Source organism: Festucalex cinctus, chromosome 9 (genome assembly GCF_051991245.1).
Source record: "Festucalex cinctus isolate MCC-2025b chromosome 9, RoL_Fcin_1.0, whole genome shotgun sequence".
Classification (NCBI taxonomy): domain Eukaryota; kingdom Metazoa; phylum Chordata; class Actinopteri; order Syngnathiformes; family Syngnathidae; genus Festucalex; species Festucalex cinctus.
The window spans coordinates 3,297,247-3,319,126 of NC_135419.1; the positions used below are offsets into that span (position 1 = coordinate 3,297,247).

The 21,880-nt window shown below is 40.4% G+C and overlaps 1 protein-coding gene and 1 long non-coding RNA gene across 19 annotated transcripts in view; one reads left to right on the forward strand and one right to left on the reverse strand.

The window, feature by feature from the left end:
- Window positions 1-21,880, reverse strand: part of LOC144026350 (teneurin-2-like) — a 269,697-nt gene that overhangs the window by 122,705 nt on the left and 125,112 nt on the right. The gene's annotated exons all lie outside the window — the stretch shown is intronic.
- LOC144026353 (uncharacterized) lies at window positions 7,291-10,587 on the forward strand. The gene is made up of 4 exons (XR_013285111.1): window positions 7,291-7,437; window positions 8,092-8,229; window positions 9,168-9,268; window positions 9,345-10,587. It is a non-coding gene; the product is annotated as an uncharacterized LOC144026353 (long non-coding RNA).

Here is a 21,880-nt window from a genome sequence, read left to right on the forward strand (position 1 = left end):
AAAACTTTTATATTTTTAAAAGTTACAAGAAGTGCTTAAGTGAGCAATGCAAGTTGAATAAGGAATTGACCTGAATGTCACTTTTATGAACACAACCTAAAGTCAGTTTGTTTAAGATAATAATAATAATAATAATAATAATGATAATAATAATAATAATATTAATAATAATAATAATAATAATAATAATAATAATAATAATAATAATAATAAACCGTGCAAGATAAATAAATAGAAATATGTTAAATGACACACAATCAGCTACTGGTAACACAAACACACATATCACAATGATTAATGTCCTTATAACTATATTAATTAAATGCATTGTGCCACGCAATGCATTCTGGGAACAATAAAGGATTTTTTATTTTTTTCAAACAATATGTTTACAGTTTGACACCCACCAGTCTGCGAATAGTAGGAGTAGGAATTAATTAAAATTAGGATTAAAAAGATTCTGAATTGATTCAGAGGTATTAAAAATCGATTTTTAAAGTTTAAATAAAAAAAAGCCACTGCTGTCTAATGCATATTGCATTTTCATTAATTAAAATACAGGTTATGCTAAATCTAACTGATGAGTTTATTATTTGTAAATGTATTGTGATAGAAGTTACAGCAAATGCTGCGATTGGCGCTTTTTGAAATTTGCGTTGACACACTATTGTAAACCAGGCTGCCTTGCCACTTTAATGAAAGAAATATAAATCATTGATCTTCCTTGAGTTCTGCAATTGTTTTAAAAAAGTAACAGTGTTTTACATGGACTATAAAATATAAGCCAATATAGTGATGAATCGGAATCGGAATCGAACTGAATTGTAGGCCTCTGAATCGGAATTGAATCAAAACGTGAGTTACCCATCGCAAATAGTGGAAATCTGTTTATAAGTGACATCCATTGAAATGTCAATAATATGTATTGGCATAAAAAAAAAAGATCCATATCAGTCGGGTCCTAAAATTAACCTTTCCTATGATTGATTTCTAAGAAGGTCCAAAAAACACAAAATGTTCCACTACTGACTTTGGCATATTGTGCTTTTCTTAAAGCAGCATGATTTGTGTCAGCGCTCTTAAATTCATCTCACCAAGACCCCCATGTCAAAAAAGGAACCGCAAGCAAACAGATGGGAAGTAAACCCGAAGCTGACCTTCCTCTCCTTTGATTCCATTTTCCCTTTCATGCTGTTTTTGCCCTCTATAAGTTTCCTGCAGTTCCGAAAGGCCGGGACGGCACTGTGAGAGCTTGATCACTTACTGTGCCTGGTCACTTCACAAAAAACATACACATGCATGCACACAAAACTTTTTCTTTATGCTTTTTTTGAAAGAAGCAACACAAAGGTGTGTTTTCACCAGGTTTGCCCATTTTCCTTATTGTTACCTGACTTGAGTTTGTCCCTAAGTGTGTTTCTTGCTTACCCCCAAAATTTACTATGCTACATGATTACGCTCACATAATGCTTACTTCGTATTTCCTTTCAAACGCAGTCATTTCTCCCCAAGACCCCCCACTGGGGATAAAAAAAAACTAAAAAAAAAAAACTTTCAAAGTCTGCCAAACAATGAGTCATCTGTACACACATTGCTCTATGAAAAGCAACCAAGACACACTCCCACCGAGGCACGGAACGAACATAAAGCCTTTCCGCTAATTATTCACAAAGTGACTTTTTGCGAGCGCTCCAGTTAAAGGATCACAGAGTGAGTCACAACGCAGTCAACATTTTCACAATAAACCAGACGGACGCACGCAATCGATCAGCTGGGCGCCGCACGTATATGCCTTGCTGCACGGCACTCGGGTTCACCGTAAGGTATCGATGGCTGCGGAGGACAATCTGGCCAACACGCTGATGGCGATGCCTCCCATATGGGGTTAGCGCAGTCAAACAGGCAGATGGATGTCTGGAATCGCTGATGGCTCCACACTGATTAATTCGGGGAGATGATGAGGGAGGGGTGAAATCGGAACACACTGATGGGAATAATCAGAGGCAGTGAGCTGTACTTTCCCCGACATTTAAATATGGTGACCAGAAGCTATTATAGTCATTCTCTCTTTTCAAACTCATTCTTAGCATCGCAGTTCACCCACAGCAGACGTTATATCACCCCCCCCCCCCTCTCTCGCTCTCTCTCTTTGAAAACACTTTTTCACCTTATATTCCCCTTTGAAACTTTGCATGCACATCCGGCTTGAACCCGTTTTGTTTGTAGCTACCGGGATAGAAGCACCGCCCATATAGCCGCGGCAACTTCAACAACAACAACAACACTGACAACTATGCTAGAGGTGCCGTGAGGGAGGCGGGATGCCTCATCCCTCATGGTTCTTCCCATGAGAACATTCCCTCTTCCTCTCATTTCGATTCCCGGTGTTTTGTTCTAGGGCAGGGGTGTCAAACTCATGTTAGCTCAGGGGCCGCATGGAGGAAAATATATTACCAATTGGGCCGCATCGGTAAAATAACGGTATATAACTTAAAAACGATTGCTGTCAATTATACGCAGATTTTTGCTATTTGTGTGCCTGCCCTAAATTACAGAGCTCAGCTGTAATCATATTGTTCCAAAAAATAATAGAAATGCAAATGGAACGCGGCAACACTGAGTTCTGGATGTGTTAAATCGACCTGTTTTGCATATATTGTTACCAGAATGCATTGCGTGGCGCAGTTAATGACGTTATAAGGATGCTAATCCTTATATATCTATTTGTGTTACCAGTAATTGAATTTGTGTCGTATTTAAAACGTTTGTCGGTCTATGATTAAAATACATAAATACATAAATAAATAAATAAATAAATAATAAATAAATAAATAAATAACGTAACTAAGTTGTGTGTAAAATAATGACATCCAGGACGATTCTCCTGTACAAGTTGCATTGCTCATCTGAGGACTGCTTGTGAAATTAAAATTTTATATATTTTGATTGTGGCCGGCCGGCTCATTAATTAGTCTGACAGTACCGTTTTATTTTTTTATTTTTTATTTTTTTTTAACTTTATAAAATCCTCTCGTGGGCCGGATTAAACCCCTTTGCGGGCATAATCCGGCCCGCGGGCCTTATGTTTGACACCGCTGCTCTAGGGTGACGGTCTATCCTTCCCGTACGTAAGTGACTTATATGGGAGGGGGAAAAAAAAAAAAAGAATCAATAAACTAATGCAATGACAAACTTGATTTTTACCTTTGTCTATCCTTCTCACCTGTCTCTACTCATCCCTCTCTCATCTTCCCTCCATCCAATTCCCTCCATCACCCTCTCTCTGCTGAAGCATAGTAATCCCATTAGGATCAATATTCCAGGCGAGTGAGCATCCTTTCACTGCAGCAATTACAAACCTTTAGAGACATAAAGGAGAGCATTTCTTCGCAGCTTAGACCATCAATCAACTGTTTAGCTTCGGAGGCGATGGCTGCGTGTGTGAGCACTGAGCACGCACGTCTTTATTCTCAATTGTTTTTTTTGTCCGTGTTATTTACATGACTGTTGGGATTTTTCCTCTTATAGATCGTAATATGAGGGGCTCGGAATACATAAGAGAGTTTCTGCACCGGGGGCGAATCACCTCCCTCGTGTGAGGACGTATTAGCATTGTCCACAGTGGGAATTCGCACGCAGCAAAGCTTGGCTGTTTCGCCAGGGGTTAATATTTCATGCCTTACCTCCCTCACTTCTTCCCAGTGTTGCCGGTAACGCGTTACTAAGTAACGAGTTACTAAAAAAAATTAGCTTTTCAAAGTAACTAGTAGTCTTAACGCGTTACTTTATTCTACAAAGTAGTCTGATTAAAGTTACTGTCCAGAGATTCAATTAGTGTTGTTCCGATACCGTTTTTTGGCTCCCGATACCGATACCCAGCTTTGCAGTATCAGCCGATACCGATACCATACCGATACTTAAGGTTTTTTTTCCACAACATGAAAAAGCTGTCCTGCCATTGGTTTAGAGCATTCAAGGGCCAATAGGATATCTTAGATCGGCATGCAGTGGACATGTCACATATCAGTGAATGTCGTGCATGAGCAAGACACAAGATGCTGCATCCAAAATCCTATATTAGTGTTGGAATTAATGGTATCGGCATGTTACTTGTGAGTAGTCACCGATACCGATACCACTGTTTTAATGCAGTATCGGCACCTCTGCCGATACCAGTATCGGTATCGGAACAACACTCGATTCAATGCGTTACTCCACATTTTCATGAAGAAGGCAAAATATCTCACTGGTGAAACAGTCGCAAACAACTGCCGCTAACTACGAAGATGAGGCGGAAGTCATTGATCACCACACTGAATTCAGCCATGGTCTGGTCGTGAATGGTTTGCACATTCAAAACAAAAGTGATGATACTTTTACGACTAGTTTTATTAACCAACAGGCACACGACACAACAAAAAAGTTTACATTATGGACCATAAAAGTGGTAAAAAAAAATAACTTATTTCCATTCTCAACTGGTCCGTGAAGCATTCTGGGATGAGGTCGTCTCCGCCCTCTCGCCAGGGGGAGTGACGTCAGACAAGTCACGTTTTCAGCATGCACGAGTCGACTCAAGTGTGAATAGCGGAACAAACAATAGTGGAATTAAGGGGATTTTCATTTTCAACCTGGATTGATTTTTATTTTTTGTTTTATAAAAAGTATTTATGTTACAATAAGTCAAGAGAGACTGCCTATTTTGTTTTTCATAAAAAAAACCTTTATTTTCATGTTTAAAATGCACTTTCAATAAAGTATTTGAAACTCCGTTTCTACCGCATTATTTTTATGTTGAGATGGTGTTATCGGCAGCTGCTGAAAGTAACTAAAAACTTAACTTTTAATCTAACTTAGTAACTTTTAAAATCAAGTAATCAGTAACGCAATTTAGTTACTTTTAAAACCAAGTAATCAGTACACTAACTAAGTTACTTTTTCAAGGTAACTGTGGCAACACTGCTTCTTCCCTCCGCTATTCTCCGCGACCAAATCTACCCTTTTTGCGGCAACACTGTTTGGCGTGTGCGCCAAACACATTTAATGCTAATATAAACAATCGGTTTAACTAGTTTCTTTTGACAGCTGTAGAGCCTTCCCGTGATTGTAATTGTACAAAAAAGCAGTTTCTCGCTGCGATGAATCGCACAGCTAAATTTGTCCTCTCAGCCTCCCTCTAAATAGCCCCGGCTCCTTCGTCTCTGTCTCTAATGAGGTGGCGTGACTGACAGAAATGGCGAGGGCATATCAGTTCTCATCTTGTCAGCTCTGTGGCCACTTGTGCCCCTCAATGTCACAGGGCTGCTCTTTGCCCGAAGGCCTCCCTCCGCCTTCCATCCAGCTAACTGCTCCACAACCCCCATCTGGCACGTCTCGCCCCGAGACAGAGTCAGCCTCGGTTGGTGTCACTCCGCGGGCGCAATTGATGGCCAACTCCGGATTCCACGTTGGTCGCAATAAAACTGCGCCGACTGGAAAATGCACTTCATCAAATGGACTCCCGTGTAGTTACTCTACGGAGGAAATGCGATTCGAGTCTAGGTCAGACTTTTAAGAGAGTATAACAATTTAATCAGTTGTTTAGCGGAGCATAAAATAGAAAATGCTCCCCTTCAGGACGGATGCGGCCGTGTGTGTTACAGTGGAAGTCCTCTTAAAACAAGTGCTCGGAGACAACATCCATACAGTCGGAGTAAATGACAGCTCCAAATGGCCTTCTATTTTTATTGAAAATGCAGAACTTCATCGTAGCCTGTGGCTCACACCGTCGTTCAGATTCTTTGCCATGAAAAAAAAAATCAATTAGACTATCATTAGACCGGGCTGATGATGAGGTTCTGTTTATCGTTAACTGCACATTATTTGATTCTTCATTTAACAGGCAGCGCCTCATTTACTGATGATCCATTTAACAAATGTTGTTCTAAAAGTTTCTAAATGTGTCGAGTTTTGAATGTATTTGTCTTGCGTGGTAAACAGCTACCATGCTAATTTCATTTTAGAGAGGCAATAAAAAGTGAAAAACAAATGGAAGGGTGCTGGGGGCTTTCTATTAGCTTGTTGTGCACATGAGCAAAGATTGTAAATGAGCATGTAAAGAACATTAGAAGGGAGATCATAAAATACTTGGTAAAAGATGGCACCCGGGCCAATGGATTAACTGCAAAATTAAGTGACAGGAAACACAAGCAAGAGAAGGCCAAGTCCAAAGCCATGCCATCACTTTCCATCTCCAGACAAACAGAGCCAGGAACAGATTGAATCCTATACAGCCAGCACTGGCTGTTCTTTGCCTTCATCCCATTTCTATAAATCTCCAAATACGAACACTCACAAAATGCGCACTACAGTAAGTGTGAGTGCAGCGTCACTTCACAGCCTTTTGGGACCAAATGTGGCTTTCTGTCCCCTTTCAGCCGTTCCCCTGTTGGTGGATCTACCAAATGCAGCTAATGCACATCCCATTCCATCACATTATCTCACTTTCAACATGCTTAAATTCCAACAGTTGGAGGATTTCCCTCCCCGCCCCACGCGCACGCACACACACACACCATAAGTCACCATTCTGATCTCCAACTTGTTCCTCTCATCCCCTAGGGATGGCGAGGGAAGGCAAACAAGGGAACGGGGGATAAAAACAGAGCAGATGAAGAAGCAGGGTGCAGGACATCTTCCTCTGAATCAGTCTGTGCATATTTTCATCCTTTTTCATCGAGTAACTCCCACAAGACACCAGCGTGCCAAAACGAACGTCTCCTACTTCTTCTTCGTCTGTACTGCACAAGATATTCATTTTATCAGTCATATTTTAAATTAGTCTCACTTTTAGTACAGTTTCAATGGCCCTAAGGTTTTTATCACATTTACTCAAACTCATCCTTTTTATTTAATTGTTTTAGTAAACCATAAATCGAGTCTTTTTTTTCCTTTTTTTTTTTTTTTTTTTTTAATTTTAGTCCAAGGAAACTGAATTTTATTCATCTAGTTATAAGTAACAAAAACTGTCAACATTTTAGTCTAGTTTTAGTCAGGACAATAATTTACTTTTTACTTGTACTTGTAATACTTACATGATCTGGGTCGCATGCGCCAGAGTCGCGCCAGAGTTCATGACCTGTTAAGTGTCTGTTTAGGTACTGATGTAACAAGTGTCTGTTTACAAAACGTGATGTTGGTGATGTCAACCTTTAATCCTTTAGGTGATGTCGGGACCTATGTGATGTCGTTCTTTGGTCCTTTGGTCTGTGGGTGCAGTCTGAGAATTGTGTGTGGTTTGCCGGATTATTGTCCATCTGTTCCTGTGTACAGCGTCTCTGAGTTTCTGCCTCTCGATGTGAATAAATGGAGAAAAATCTTATTTGTGTCTGCATTTGGGATCCAAACCTTTCAGTACACAACAAACAAGTGGCAACTATCGCTACATGCTACAAGCTAGTAAGTTAACCAGCATCAGTTTGTGGTCCGTTTAATGTTATTGTTGGAACATTAATTAATGTAATAAATTAATTCATGCTATGTTATCAACAACCAAAAAAAAGTTTTTGTTAACTTATATTACCATGTCTGTGGTGAACTGTGACATCTCTTCAGGTTTTTTTTTTTTTTTTTTTCCCAGCTAAGAATTTGGTGCTATATTCCTTCCGTTTGACTAGAATCAAGGATAGTGATTTTTTCCCCCCCTCCACTTCAATGTAGCCATTAATGCTTGACTTTGAACTTTTCACCATGACTCCACCTACTGTCTGTCTCAAGTGTTTGTGCATGCTGTGCTCACTCACTGCAGATTTGAAATGCTGTGTGTTTGTTCGTGGCGGATTAGCAGAGATCAAATTTCACAAAATCTGAAAATTTTTGTCTTGCTGAACTAAAATGTCCATAGATTTTAGATAGATTGTCTCAATTAATGTCTAAAATAGTATAAATAATGTGTAAAATATAATATCGAAAATAATTTATTACGTACATCTCCTAAGACACATTTAAAGAAAATACTCATATCACAAGTTGGCTTGATTTTAGTAAAAATGACCATATTCATGTGTATGCTGGTGAATAAATATGTGCTGACAGTCTGAACGCCTCAATCAGATTTCTGCTTGTCTGTCATCCTGCTGACTGACTTGACCGATGAGGACACAAGCAGCAAGAAAAGGGAAGAAGCGAAGGGGGTGAATGCCAAGAAAACAAGAACAGAATGCTGCGCGTTTGTTTGCCACAAGGAGAGAGGTGAGGAGATTCGAGCCTTCTAAAGATAGATGGAGGTGACAAAAATTCTGACCAAACAAAAACAAAAGAATAGCTCCTGTCTGTGTGTGCGCGCGTGTGTGTGTGCACATCAGCAGGGAACTGTGTGGGTGAATGGCAAGGGTGTAATAAGAAATGTGACCTATTGATTGGTTGAAGAATGATGCCTCAGCTTTCGAGACCACGCACCAACTCAAAATGTTTCCTTTCTATTTACATTAGCTTTGATTCATCCACTTAACAGCATCTGTGACAGATACGATCAGTTTATTATGTGATGAGGACGTGCAGTTAAGGTAGCCTTGAGGGCTGGTCTGGTGTTGCAACATGAGAAGAAGAGGTGAGCTCCACCAAAAATGTTTCATAACGATGAGTAAAAAATCACGATGGATGCCGCCATAAATGTTAAATGACGTCAACTTAAGTTTTTTTTTTTATCAATGGGAAGTGCAACATCTAAGTGCAGCGCTGCCTGGTCAATGAGTTGTGGAATCAAAAACAGCCACTAACGATGGCCAGCAGATGGCAGCATTGTATCTCTATTCAATGGGCTGCTTGGTGGGTACATACAGTTGTCGGGACAGTTTTGATCACAATGGTATTTTTATATTCATATTTATGTATTCTGGATAATTTTATCACTATAAAAATCAGAATGTGTCAAATTTGCCACAAATTGTATTTAAAGTTCAGAATCTACTCATAGTGTTGACCTCTAACTCATTTAATGCCAGCCCAGTTCAAATGAACCGTTTGACGTCTATAGCCGTCAATGGCAGTCAATGAGTTAAACGGCTGGGGTGTTAACAGGATCAGCAAACCATCCTGGGGAAGAACACATATAGAATCATTCTGCTTGTACATTTAAAACCCTCTGATTTCGAGGGGCTTCAAAGCCTGTGCAATCTCCGTTATGGCAGAAACGCGGACAACACTGAACCGCAATGCGAACAACACACCCAACTGAAAATCTTCAAGAATCTTCTTAGCCTTTGATCTCACAGGGCATCATTTAAGAAAGGTGGGAGTTGCTTCAAACGACACAGGGAGGATAAAAAGAGCACAACTTGACCTTGATGCTCTGGCTTGACTTTCAGGATCGGTCGTAACAGCGGATGACAAGAGAGCCCGGCGTGCGATGACCAACCGATAAAACTCCCTCTTTCCCCGTCTCATGTAGGCAGAGATCAGAGGAGCAACGACACCGGAGGATGGACCAAACAATTTAAATGCCATGAAGGTGATTGATTAGTTGACCTGACCTGAACTTATAGGTCAATGAGACGGAATATGAAAGAACATCAAACGTGGCTGGTTGAACGTTTGCACGTGTGTGTGTGTGTGCGCGTGATCACCCGCCAGGCTCCCGGTCAATTATTGACAAACTACGTTTGATATCTTGAAAAGAGAAAACGTTAAGGGGGAATCAGAAAGAGAGGGTTTAGTTGTCCTAAAGAAGAGTAAGGACTGTTTCTAAGCAGGCCATTCTCCCATACAATAAAACACAAACAAGTGGTAAAAATGATGGATGAGGTTGGCCTGCAGGTGTTCAACAATTAAGCGTGGTTGTTTTACAAAACATTTGTTGAAGGGTTCTTCCGTCAAAACCAAACCGTCAGTTGCAGATTATTACATATTCCGTTTCTTATAAAAGTAGGCCCACTTGACCGTTTTGAATTTTAATTGCATTTAATTGATTATAATAATCCTGGGAAGGAAATTCATTGTACACTGTTTTTTTTTGTTTTTGTTTTTTTGCACACCGCACAGAGAAACAGACCACACATGTAGGCATTGCAAGGACAGATGTCAGAGTGATGGGACACACGTACGGCGACTGCACCCCTGAGCTGAATCTTGTGGGTTAAAATCACCATCTGTTTGTTTTCACCAACACAGTCAGCCATTCTCGGCAGTCCCACCTAACTTTCTCTTCCAGGAACCTTTGAGCCACAATCGGTATCAACTGTCTTTTCCATATGCGGAGTGTTGCGATCAGCAAGACAATCTTGAGTTACCCTGGCCAAGTTTTGGTCCATTTATTATTATTCATTTGGGATACATTTGCTTGATTGTTTGTCTCTATGCAGAGCAGTGTTGCATCCTTAGATGAAGTCTGAAATGCCACAGTAACTTAAGCAATACATTATGTTACATTAGTCAAGTAGCTATTTGATGATTACATGGGCCTCAGGAACAGAAAAAAATAAAAATAACTGCACAGAGCCACTGACCACATCATTAATTATTTGCTGTGAACCTTATGTGCGCCATATATACTATATACAGTGTGACTAAGTGGAATATAAACCTTTGCTGGCCCTCCAACTTATCCAGACTTCAAAGTGTGATATGCTGAGACTTTGCATGACATCATCCATTGTGTCAGTCCATCTTTCTGGAAAAGGTCACATGATATCGGTTAAGGCCTTGCATGATAATGGCACAAAGGTTCGTATAACTTCAATGGCATTTGATTTCAGAGGTTCCATTGGAGATGCAATGTTTTTCAGTGACTATTCCTTCCAATGCAGTGGTTGATTCATCATTTGTTCAGAATCAGCTACTTATCACAGGTAACTGGCATGACTTCCTTTCATTCCCCGCAACGACACGGCACAGTCGGACGCTGAGCGTCGACATCGTTCATGGAGAAGCGTACAGTGGGTTGTTCCACTACGCAAAACTGGACAGTCATTGGATAAACGCTTAACTTTATCCCGCCCATCAGACACTCAGCATCCGATGATAATTGGATGATCTGTCCGAGGCGGAATCAAACTTTGATTGACAGTGAAATAAGCAAAACAATGATCTTGAAGTATAAACCTCCACCGAAGCATTTTCCAAGTTTTGAATTCCGTTGTTCTGAGCTGATCAGAAGACTTTACCAATCGATATGTGTGGACACTGTTCAAGTCCATGGAAAAGACGCTGAATTGGTATGACAGGGTCACAGATCCTTTTTCTTGAAAAGGAATGGAAATTTATGTATGACCAGCAGCCGCCATGTTGCCTACATGCCTACAACCGAGCTTTGACAACCAATCTATGCACGGGATTGTCCCATCCAGGGCCCATCTTGACAATCACGATGAGATCCAGTGAGAGACGGAAGGATAAAGGGAATGCATATACAGTACGAGGAGAAAGATGGGAAGGATGAAGGTGAGGATGCGGACCAGGCTCCGAACAACAATGAAGCAAAATCACATGATAAACGAGGTGCTATTTCAGTGGCAGGATTTATGTACTGTCAACATTACCCCCGCTATTAAGGGGGAATCCAATTACTCGGTTGCCTATCCTCTCCATTTTCCCGTAGAGTAAGGATAAGGGAGCAAAAGAGTGGATGAAATGGAAACATATACAGTGTGAGGGAGAACAGCAACACCTCAGCATAAGTTGTTCAATTTCCAACACATATTTAGACATTAAAACGATGGGAAGGTGGAGTTGACTCCAAGCATATAGACGAGGACAGGCAAATGCACATTAAAGGACTTAGCCAAATACTCCCGAGTATTTACGAGCTGTAAGAAATTATGAAACGGGGATAGGAAGAGACGATTTGAAAAGATGGAAGCTCCCTCTAGATTTATTTGCATGCACCTCCGCTTTGTCGCCTGATAAATTATACATGACGGATGCAAAGACAATAATTATGGGACGTTTTAGTGCGGAACCGCGGGATGAGGACAGACGTAGCGGCGGAGGATCTCGGAAAGATCTCTGGAGGGTGCTAAGAGTGGAGAAATCAGAGCGCATTATGATAATACAATGGAGGCTACTTAAGCATACTGTACGTGGTGGGAGGTCTGACTTCGTTTCCACACTGAGCAACGCATTTTCAATTCTTCTCAAAAATGCCCTCAGGTAATGCCAACTTTTGTCTCTTTTGAATGTTTTTATGACCTTGCCTGCAGCTCGCCGACATAATGTGGATGCTTGACTATCTGCTCCTTTTTCCCCATGTGTGTTTGTGTGTTTTACATATTTATGCTTAGCTCCTTATAATCATTATTCAATATCTATTAAACGAGGGTGACCAGATTTTCAACATTAACTCATTCACTCCCAGCAATTTCAGGGAAGCAACCCCATTCATTTTTTTTTTTTTTTACTAGATTGTGACTGATTTTGCAAGGCCCACTGAATATTGTGTTCTATTGCTATAAAAACATGGAACTTACTAAAAGAAAGATTAGAGTCTCTTCTTTCATCAGGAAAAAAATATTATTTGATCTGTTTCCATTTTGCAGCAATTAGCATTAGAATATAGCTAAGTTTCACCGATATTCATATTCCTGGTGGTCTGTTACACTCCGCTGCCACCTGCTGGCCATTTTCGTCACAACTACCACTGCTTTAAGCCACCTCTTCATGTCAAAAGCTGTACCAAAGCCTTCTGTATCCTCTTGCAATTAAAAAAACCCCATAAAGAACGTATAAAAACGTTTTTGGGAGTAAAGGAAAAGTATTTAAAGACGTATTTACACGTTTTTGGGTTTAAATGAGTTAAAAATGGGATGCTACAATTTTGCTGAAAATCCAATATACAATAAGTTCCCACCAGGATCTATTTATAACAAATGTAAACACTAGTCAATCTGGTGACTGGTGGTTGGCTTATTAGCTTAGTTTATGCTAAATGTGAGCTTGGTTGACAGTTCTACAGCGCAAAACAAGCAATCCAATCACCATTACCCGTTTTTTTTTTTTTGCTTGGTCCCGGCAGCTATTGGAAACTGTGCCGTTTACTTCGCACCGGTCCCGCATTGTACCATTGGAAATATGCTGTCAGAAAAGCTCAGGCTTGCATTGGGTCTGAGCAGTGACCACAGCAATAGGCGAGTAGGACTGCATTTCCCATGTTTCTTAGACACGGCAGGAAGTACCTGTAGTTCTAGTATGTCAAAAACACGTACCGTATATTTTGGATTATAAATCGCTGTTTTTTTCATAGTTTGGCCGGGGGTGCGATTTATACTCTGGTGCGACTTATGTGTGAAATTAACAACACATTATTATATCATTTCACGTTATTTTCACACTAAACTGCAAGAGGGCGCTCTAGGCCTATGTTGATAAGTTCAACATTGCCGGTAGAAGAGCATCGTCTACCTCCCGAGTTGGGGGAGTTGTTTAAAAGTGACACAGAGGATGAAGATTTCATTGGATTTAGTGATTTGGAGTGAAACTGATAGTTTGGTAAACTTGTTAGCATGTTCTTTATGCTAGAGTTATATGAATAACTTGTAGTGATGGGAACATAATTCACCCACGGAACGTTCCAGGTGGGAAGGTTTTGTTATGTGGAAAAGGGGAGTTAGCCTGTTAGCTTCTAGCTGAGTGGGAGTTGCTGTTAAGACCTCAGAAGTTGATGTCAATAAAACGCCAGCCTTAGGCTCCGCCCTTCAACACTCCGCCTCCGACTCCCGTCACCAACTCACTTTAATATGTTACGTCGTTACTGAGCAGGCATGTCAGTCATGTAACGTTAGTATACCATACGCTTATTCCGCCTGTTGTTCTCTCTTTTATTTTTATTTTAAATTGCCTTTCAAGATGACATGTATGTTTTTGGTGTTGGATTTTACCAAATAAATTTCCCCCCAAAATGCGACTTATACTCCAGTGCGATTTATATAGGTTTTTTTCCTTCTTAATTATGCATCTTTTGGCTGGTTCGATTTATAATCCGGAGCGACGTATAATCCGAAATATACGGTTCTGCGAATGAGAACGCAAACGTGGATGTAAAAATAAATAGTAAGGAATATAAATTTACTGTTAAATTCCTTTTTAATTGGCTTAACTTGTGAATCGCTATTGCAACTGTGTCATTAACATACACTGGCTTGCTGACTGGATTAAAAAAAAAAAAAGACACCGAGACGACACATGTAAAGAGACAAAACAACGGGGCTGGCATAATCCGCCTCTCCTGCTTAAACCGAGATGTTTGGTCACCCTATACTAAAGCCTCATCTTCTGGTTTGACGGGGAATGTCAGTGCACATTTACCATGCTGTTTATATATTTGCGCTCACATGCGAGAGAGATAGAGAGAGAGAGAGACAGAGACTCTGCTCAATCTATAAACGAGAAAAAAGGGATGGAAATGGGAGCAATACAAATCGACAATCTAGCAAAAACAAAGCGATGACATCAAATCAAACAGCGCCTCCTCATGCGCTGCGTCCCCTTGTTTAGCTACCAGCATGCGTGTGTCTTTTCTCATGAGTCTTTTTTTTTTTTATCTTGTGTTCCACGGGGCTCGTTGCAAAGCCGGGACACGAGCAGCAAGCCATCGCAGCGGTACTGTCGTACACTTACGCACAGCCACTTAACCCAGCCTAACTCTCTCACTCAGTGCACTCAATAGCCAGTCTGGCAAAAACGGAAAGCCCGCAACAGCATGCCGCTTAACATAAAAGCTATATATATATATATATATATAAAAAAAAAAAAAAAAAAGACGCGGAGCCTTGTTAATACTCTGTCCATGGTCCATGTACTGCACTGTGTGTGTCGTATTGTGTGTGTGTATATGATCCTTAGTGGCTAGCTGCAGGCAATGCCTGAGTGCATTTCACCATCAGCTCTGAGGCAAATAGCGTTGCAGCTCTAACTGCTTCCTAACATACACGCACGCATCCACACACACTGGAATGAAAGGTCAATTTCTTACCACACCACCGCTCTGGCCAAGAAACCTAAATTGATTGATTTGACTGCATTCGACTGCAGGCTGAGCGAGAGGAATTGAGGAAAATGGACAAAGGAGACTGACAGTCAGAGGAGGGCTGTTAGAGAACTTGTGGAATCCAGTCAGAAGTGGGCAGATGTAAGATCTACGTTAGCCTATGTCAGGGTTGTCCAAACTTTTTTCATTTGGGGGCCACATACAGAAAATCAGAAGGACACAAGGGCCACATAATGTTATGAAGAGAAATTGGGTTTAGTCCTAAAAATTTTACAAATAATTTATTTGTGTTTTTGCAAAAATGCGACAGTATATAAACCAAATTATTTGTAAAATGGCAGTAGGGTTACTATAGTTTTGGAATTTTTCATGTTAGTTATTTTGTATTAGTTTTCAGGGTGGTTTTGTTAGTTTTTATTAGTTTAGTTCTTTAAAAAATGCTTAGTTTTAGTTTAGTTTGTTAGTTTCAGTATTAGTATTATTATTATTATTTTTTTAATGTGTATTACTTGTGCGCAATATTTAATAAACACCCTGGGCGCGACGTAATTATTCCGGTTTATATCAAAATATATCTACTAAAAATCACATTTAAAATTATCCCCAAAGGCTCATACATTAAATTAATTACCCAAGACTAAAACAAAAGACATGTTTGCTATAATTATTAGGGATGGGCGAGTACCGATACCAGGTATCGGTATCGGGCCGATACCAGCCTTTTTTCCAACTACTCGAGTACTCGTGACGCAGACGAGTACAAGCGAGCGATGGCAGAGGGGGAATACGTTAAGTGAGTCCTCCTTGCCTGTAAGTGGCGCTATAGCTTGCAGCAGTTTTTCACCAAAACTTCACCGGTTTGGAAATACTTCAAAATTGTGAATCTTAAACTAAAAGAGCATTTTTGTGTTTTATTTTGAGCGTTAAGACTACTGAAGAGTGACTGTGCTGTTTTTTTTGTCAAAATTAAAGGAAATATATGTGTTTAAAAATATCCCTCCAACCATCCATTTTCTTGACCGCTTATTCCTCACAAGGGTCGCGGGAGCTGCTGGCGCCTATCTCAGCTGGCTCTGGGCAGTAGGCAGGGGACACCCTGGACTGGTTGCCAACCAATCGCAGTTAAAAATATCTTTTAATGATTTTTTTTTATTTGTCAAAATGTACTACTGGTATCGGCAGTTGGTATCGGTATCGGTGAGTACTGAGGGTCTGAGTATCGTATTGGTCTGAAAAAAAAAAGTGGTATCGAACATCCCTAATAATTGTAGTTAGTTTTAGTTAGTTTTGAAACATAAAATGTAGTTTCAGTTAGTGTTTGTTTTTTAAAAAGCATTTTCCTTTTTATTTGATTTCGTAACAGTATTGTTTTTTTTAATTTTAGTTTTAGTTTTTTCATTAGTTTTAGTTAACTAAAATGACCTTTAGTGGCACACCCTCCCTTCGTATTTTAACCATCTCCAAACATTTTTGCTTTGTTTATTTTATTTGAACTGAGTCAAATGCCATTTTTAGCATATATCGCGGGCCACTAAAAAATGGACGGCGGGCCGCAAATGGCCCCCGGGGCCGTAGTTTGGACACCATCCGGCCTATGTGAAAATATGAAGCACCGGACAATATCTGTTATTATCAGTGACACACACTCACGATTCCGCGCGAAGCTGGCATGGCTGACGTGTGCGAGGAGAGGTGTGATTGGATCACTTTATTCCGGTCACGGTGTCGGAAGGGGGGAGATTTGTGTGAACAGATGGTGTTTACCTTAGTAGCAGGTTGGTTGGATCACCTAACCACCCCCTACTCTGACCACCATCGCATTTTAGCACAGCCAGCCACGTAACGCACGCAACACGACGAATACAAACACACAGACGGGCCAGCCACCTGAGCGATGCGAAGAACAAAAATGGCCCATTATGCACGCCACTCCTCTCATGTGAGTGAGCGGTGATAACTCACCCAGCCGCTGTCGGGGAAAGGATGGAGATAAACGAGGGGTGATGAAATGAGAGAGAAAGGGAAGATGGTAAAGAGGAGCGGAGGAGAAGAGCAGAATGGGGCCATCGGTCTCTTTTTTTTTTTCCTGATCTGTAGTTATGTAGGTCATGTTTTCCTTCGACGGGAGAGTATAGGAATTTGTAAATCTAACGTAATAAGGCATTTGGCCCGCAGCGACGCCTCCAAAGATGGTCTCTCCTGCTCATTTTTCCGCGGCCCATTGCACAAGCTAGCCACACGCCACCAGGTGATCTGAGGAGCGGAGTGAGGCTGGATAAATAGAAGACGTGGCGCTTGATTGATTTTCATGTCAGAGGAGGAGAATATGAAAACGTGTGTAATATATTCACATTTCTATGGCGAGTCAATATACACAAAGAGCCTGTAATCTTCAAAGGACACATTTGTGGCTCCTGAATTGGAGAAGAAAACCCAGAAATGTTTGGTATTTCATGCTTTCCTTCAGTAGACTTTTTATTTTGCTTTTCCTCGCCTCTTTTATGTCGGAGGCGGGGTAAGAGGGCTGAGGCGGAATGACAATACGCTTTCTCATAAATAATTTACCTGTCTCTTTGACCAAAACACAGAAAAGGAAGAAAGGAGGAAAACCGAAATTGACCACTTCTACACCATTCGGGGATGTTTTCTTGATGAGTGTGCATGTCCTACCAGTGGTGCAGCACACACACATGCACACGCACACAAGCAGACAAAGATGGCCTCACGGCACAGTGAGGTCTGACAGCGCTCTCCGCAGACCAGCTTGTGTTGCTAAAATAAGGCAATCTGGAAAGAGGTGAATTCCCCTTGAGTGGGGCGCAGTAGAGCACTAAAAGCTAAGTGGAGATGGAAAAAGCCTCTAGAAGCAAGGTAGAGAGAGTGAGAGATGAAAGAGGAGTAGAGGAGGAGAGAGCTGTGGGGGTAGTTGTTTGGGGAGAGTGCAGGAGCACAGATGCATATGAGTTTATGCATTTTATATGAAAAAGATACCTGTAAACAGTTAGCGTCAGGGGACACAACAGAATCAATTAAATAAAGCAGGTTTGTTTCATTTATTTTTTATTTTAAAATTACACATTTTCACATAGTTCTCCATTTAACGTTTGCAGTAATGTTTTTTTTTTCTTCTAGCATGTAGTTTTATTTATTTATTTATGTATTTATTTATGTATTTATTTATTTATTTACTTATTTATTTATGTATTTATTTATTCTTTTTTTTTTTTTGCAGCTTACCACCCAGATAAGCAAAATTCTTCTGATAGTAGGAAGTGATCCCTCGCTACTTCATGGTACAAATATCGCAGATTTTTATTTGCGTCGAAAAATTCATACATTACGCGGTTAATCTTGAGTTGTACCTCGCTATTTAACAGGTTTTTCAGAGATTATTACCCCACCACCCTCCTGCCCACCCGCACAGCAACCCCACCTCTCCCGAATTTAGACCTACTGTATTCTTTATTTATGCTGCTATTTTTCTATTTTCTATTTCTATTATATTTAGAAAGTTAGTGTTTGGAAGGGTGGGTGGGAACTATGTGGTGGCCTCATTATGGCTAAGAAGGTTCATCAAGGAGTTCATCCCTCTCAGTGTGGATGAACTCCTCCTGGGTGCCTTTCCTCACAGGGTTCTTCTGTGCCCCCCCCCCCCCCCTTTTTTTTTGTATTATGGATGTTTTAATTGTTCCGTACTTTGAGTTGCATTTGAATGTATGAAAGGTGCTATATAAATAAAGTTTGATTTGATTGATTTTGAAGTAGAAGTGTAACTCGCCCACAAAACCCTCCCAATTAAATAAATAAATACAAATTTACATCCTCTACTTTGTGGAAATTCACCTATTGCGGGTGGGCGTGGACGTGGAACACTGTACATAGTAATTATATAACATTGAGATATAATGCTTAGTTACCGTTTACAGCAGTGCAACACAAAGGGATCATTATCAACCTGCACTAAAAAAAAAATTGCCTTCATAAAGATAATAATGGTCAGTGCATGCGAGCGAGGTATTACGATGACGAAATCTTTATTGTTGTGGTTGAAAAGCGGTGGCTCTATGCCACTTCAAATTAAATCACCCCAATAATAGACATATTGTTAAATGTACAGTATCTCTCATGTGTTCTGGCCAGTAAATGTCGTTTGACATGGAGTTGGTGTCTGTGGTGAGTTCGGTTGTGGAGTTACTTTGTTACTTGGAGAAACTTGGACAGATGAAACAAGGAAGCTCCTTAATAGAGCGCGTTTTACTCTATTGAGCGCACATCAAGCAGACTCCCCGCATACTTGAACTTCAGTCACTGTGGACGCCCTCTAATCTCGCTGCCCTTGCGCTCTCTGTACATCCCTTTCCCATTAGCTGCATTTGTACAACTGCAGGAAGGCCTGCAAAGTGAGAAAGAGGCAGTAACACCTTGTCGGCATGACTTGCAGAATTTGTTTTAAATGAAGCAAAAGATAGTCAATCATATGGCAGACCAAATGTAAATTGAATGTCATTTGGGAATTGCATTTTGTTTATAGATGCAAATTGGATACGTGGGTTTGTCATGAAATTCCATGAAAAATATGAACTTGTGTATTAATAATAATAATAATAATAATAATAATAATAATAATAATAATAATATTGGCTGGCAACCAGTCCAGGGTGTCCCCCGCCTACTGCCCAAGGCCAGCTGAGATAGGCTCCAGCACCCCCCATGACCCTTGTGAGGAATAAGCGGTCAAGAAAATGGATGGATGGATGGATAATAATAATAATAATAATAATAATAATAATAATAATAATAATAATAATAATAATAATAATAATAATAATAATCCCCCTGTATAACTCCCTTCTTTGACTTGGGATCTTTAAAAAAAAAAAAAAATGTTATTCATGGGATTTAATGGTACTATTATGCAAAGATGAACATTTTCATCAAAGCTGATATTAAATTGACACAGTTGGGGGCAAACTCCTGACTTGATTATTCCTCTTTTTTTTGTGTGTGTGCTATTTGTATTATGTTGAATTAACAAGCCTCGGAACTGACAAGTGATGCTTTTGTATGTCTGCAGTCATTACTGAGTCATGCAGCAAAAACAAGCGAATGAGCAGTTATGCTGTGTTATGCAGGGCTTTTTTTTATTTAATTTTTTTGTCTGGCTGGCTATTATAATGAAAGGACAAGTCAAGATGTTGACACAACATGGATGCCATCCTCACCGTGTTGCACTACTGCTGTTTCAATCTCACGGTCGGTGTGAATATGATGGGAGTGAGATATGGATGCATGAGCACAAAGGAAAAGGCAAAAAAAAAAGAAAAAAAAAAGGTCTGTAAACAACTTTTGCCTGATCTCAGAGTCACATAGTTGTTGCTCTGGGAGCAGCAAGAGACCAAAGATAAGTGATAAGAGTGTGTCTGACGGGAAGCACTACGCATACTGTTGTTTTTCTGTTCCCATCTGCAAACTCTTCCTCCCTGCAAGCCACCGTGTGTGTTTTAGTGGGTGAACGACTGCCACGGTCCGATAGCCTCCCAGGAGAGCTTACTTCAAACAGACTGGAGAAGCACTGCCAAGGGTTCACTCATTGCTCGCGTGCAAGCGTGTACAGCGCATCCCGCACATTTGCATCCATAGCACGCCTCTTAATGTACCTGTAAGGCCTCTCACCGGCCCGGCTCTCTTTTCATTCCACTACACACAGAGATCCTGATCAAAGTATTGCTTCAAAATGTCACATCGCCTTTATTGATCCACTCGGTGTCAGACGTAATTACACAATAGTATCTGTTAAGCAGGGGATTTGGGGCCCAAAATAAAAATACTAACACGGATAATAAACAACACCCCTGATTGCTGGGGGGCATGTGCACGCGCTGTCAGACTCTTTTGCTCACTGATGTTTGCTCAACACAACTTTGGGTGAGAAAAAGCCAGCGGAGTCCTTGAAGCGGTTGTGCTGCTCTAAATGAAATAAATATATTTAAAACACTTTGAAACAGTGAAATGGCATTGACTCAACTCTCATTACCTTTTGAGTATGTGTCGCTATACTTCAACAGCCATGTGTGCAATTAGGGACATGAGAGAGCAAATACTTTTCTAACACAAACAAATACAAAAAGGTGTAGGGAGGATTCGTTGCCATTAGCACATCGGAAAGGTGTTGCAGCACACAGGATTAAACAGTTGGCCGCAATCATTTTTCATTCTTTCTGTCCTACTTCGATCCCGCCTTTCTGTTCATTTTTCCTGATCCGTGTGAAGCCATACTTTGTGGCATTCAAGGCCACTCTGTAGGCATGTTTGGTCTTCGACCTTTCTTCACACACTTAACTCATTCACTCGCCGCCATTTTCACATTTCGCAATCCCGTTCACTCCCGGCTGTTTTACAGGATTTTGACTGATTTTGCAAGGCCCACAGAATATTGTGTTCTATTGCTATAAAAGCATGGAACCTATCAAAAGAAAGATTAAAGTCTCTTTTTTTCATCAGGGAAAAAAAGTATGTTTCTATCTGTTTCCGTTTTGCAGCAATTAGCATTAGAAGAGATCTAAGTTTCATCAGTTTTCACAAATCTATTTACAATTGTAAGTACTTTAGCTTTTTTTCTACATGGCCCTGGTTGATCTCCTTTGCTATGCTGCCACCTGATTGCCGTTTGTGTAACAACTATCATTAAAAAAAACAACAACAACGTATAAATACGTCTTTGGGACACTTAAAACATAAAAAACGTGTTTACACGTTATTGGGAGCAAATGAGTTAATGCAGAGTTTGTTCCAACAAAAACAACGAAACAAACGCAGCTGGGGTTGGCCCCGGATGACCTATAACCCTTAGGAGGACAAGCGGTAACTCAACTGAAGGCCAAATTAAAGATTTATGAATATAATAATAATAATAATATATAAAAG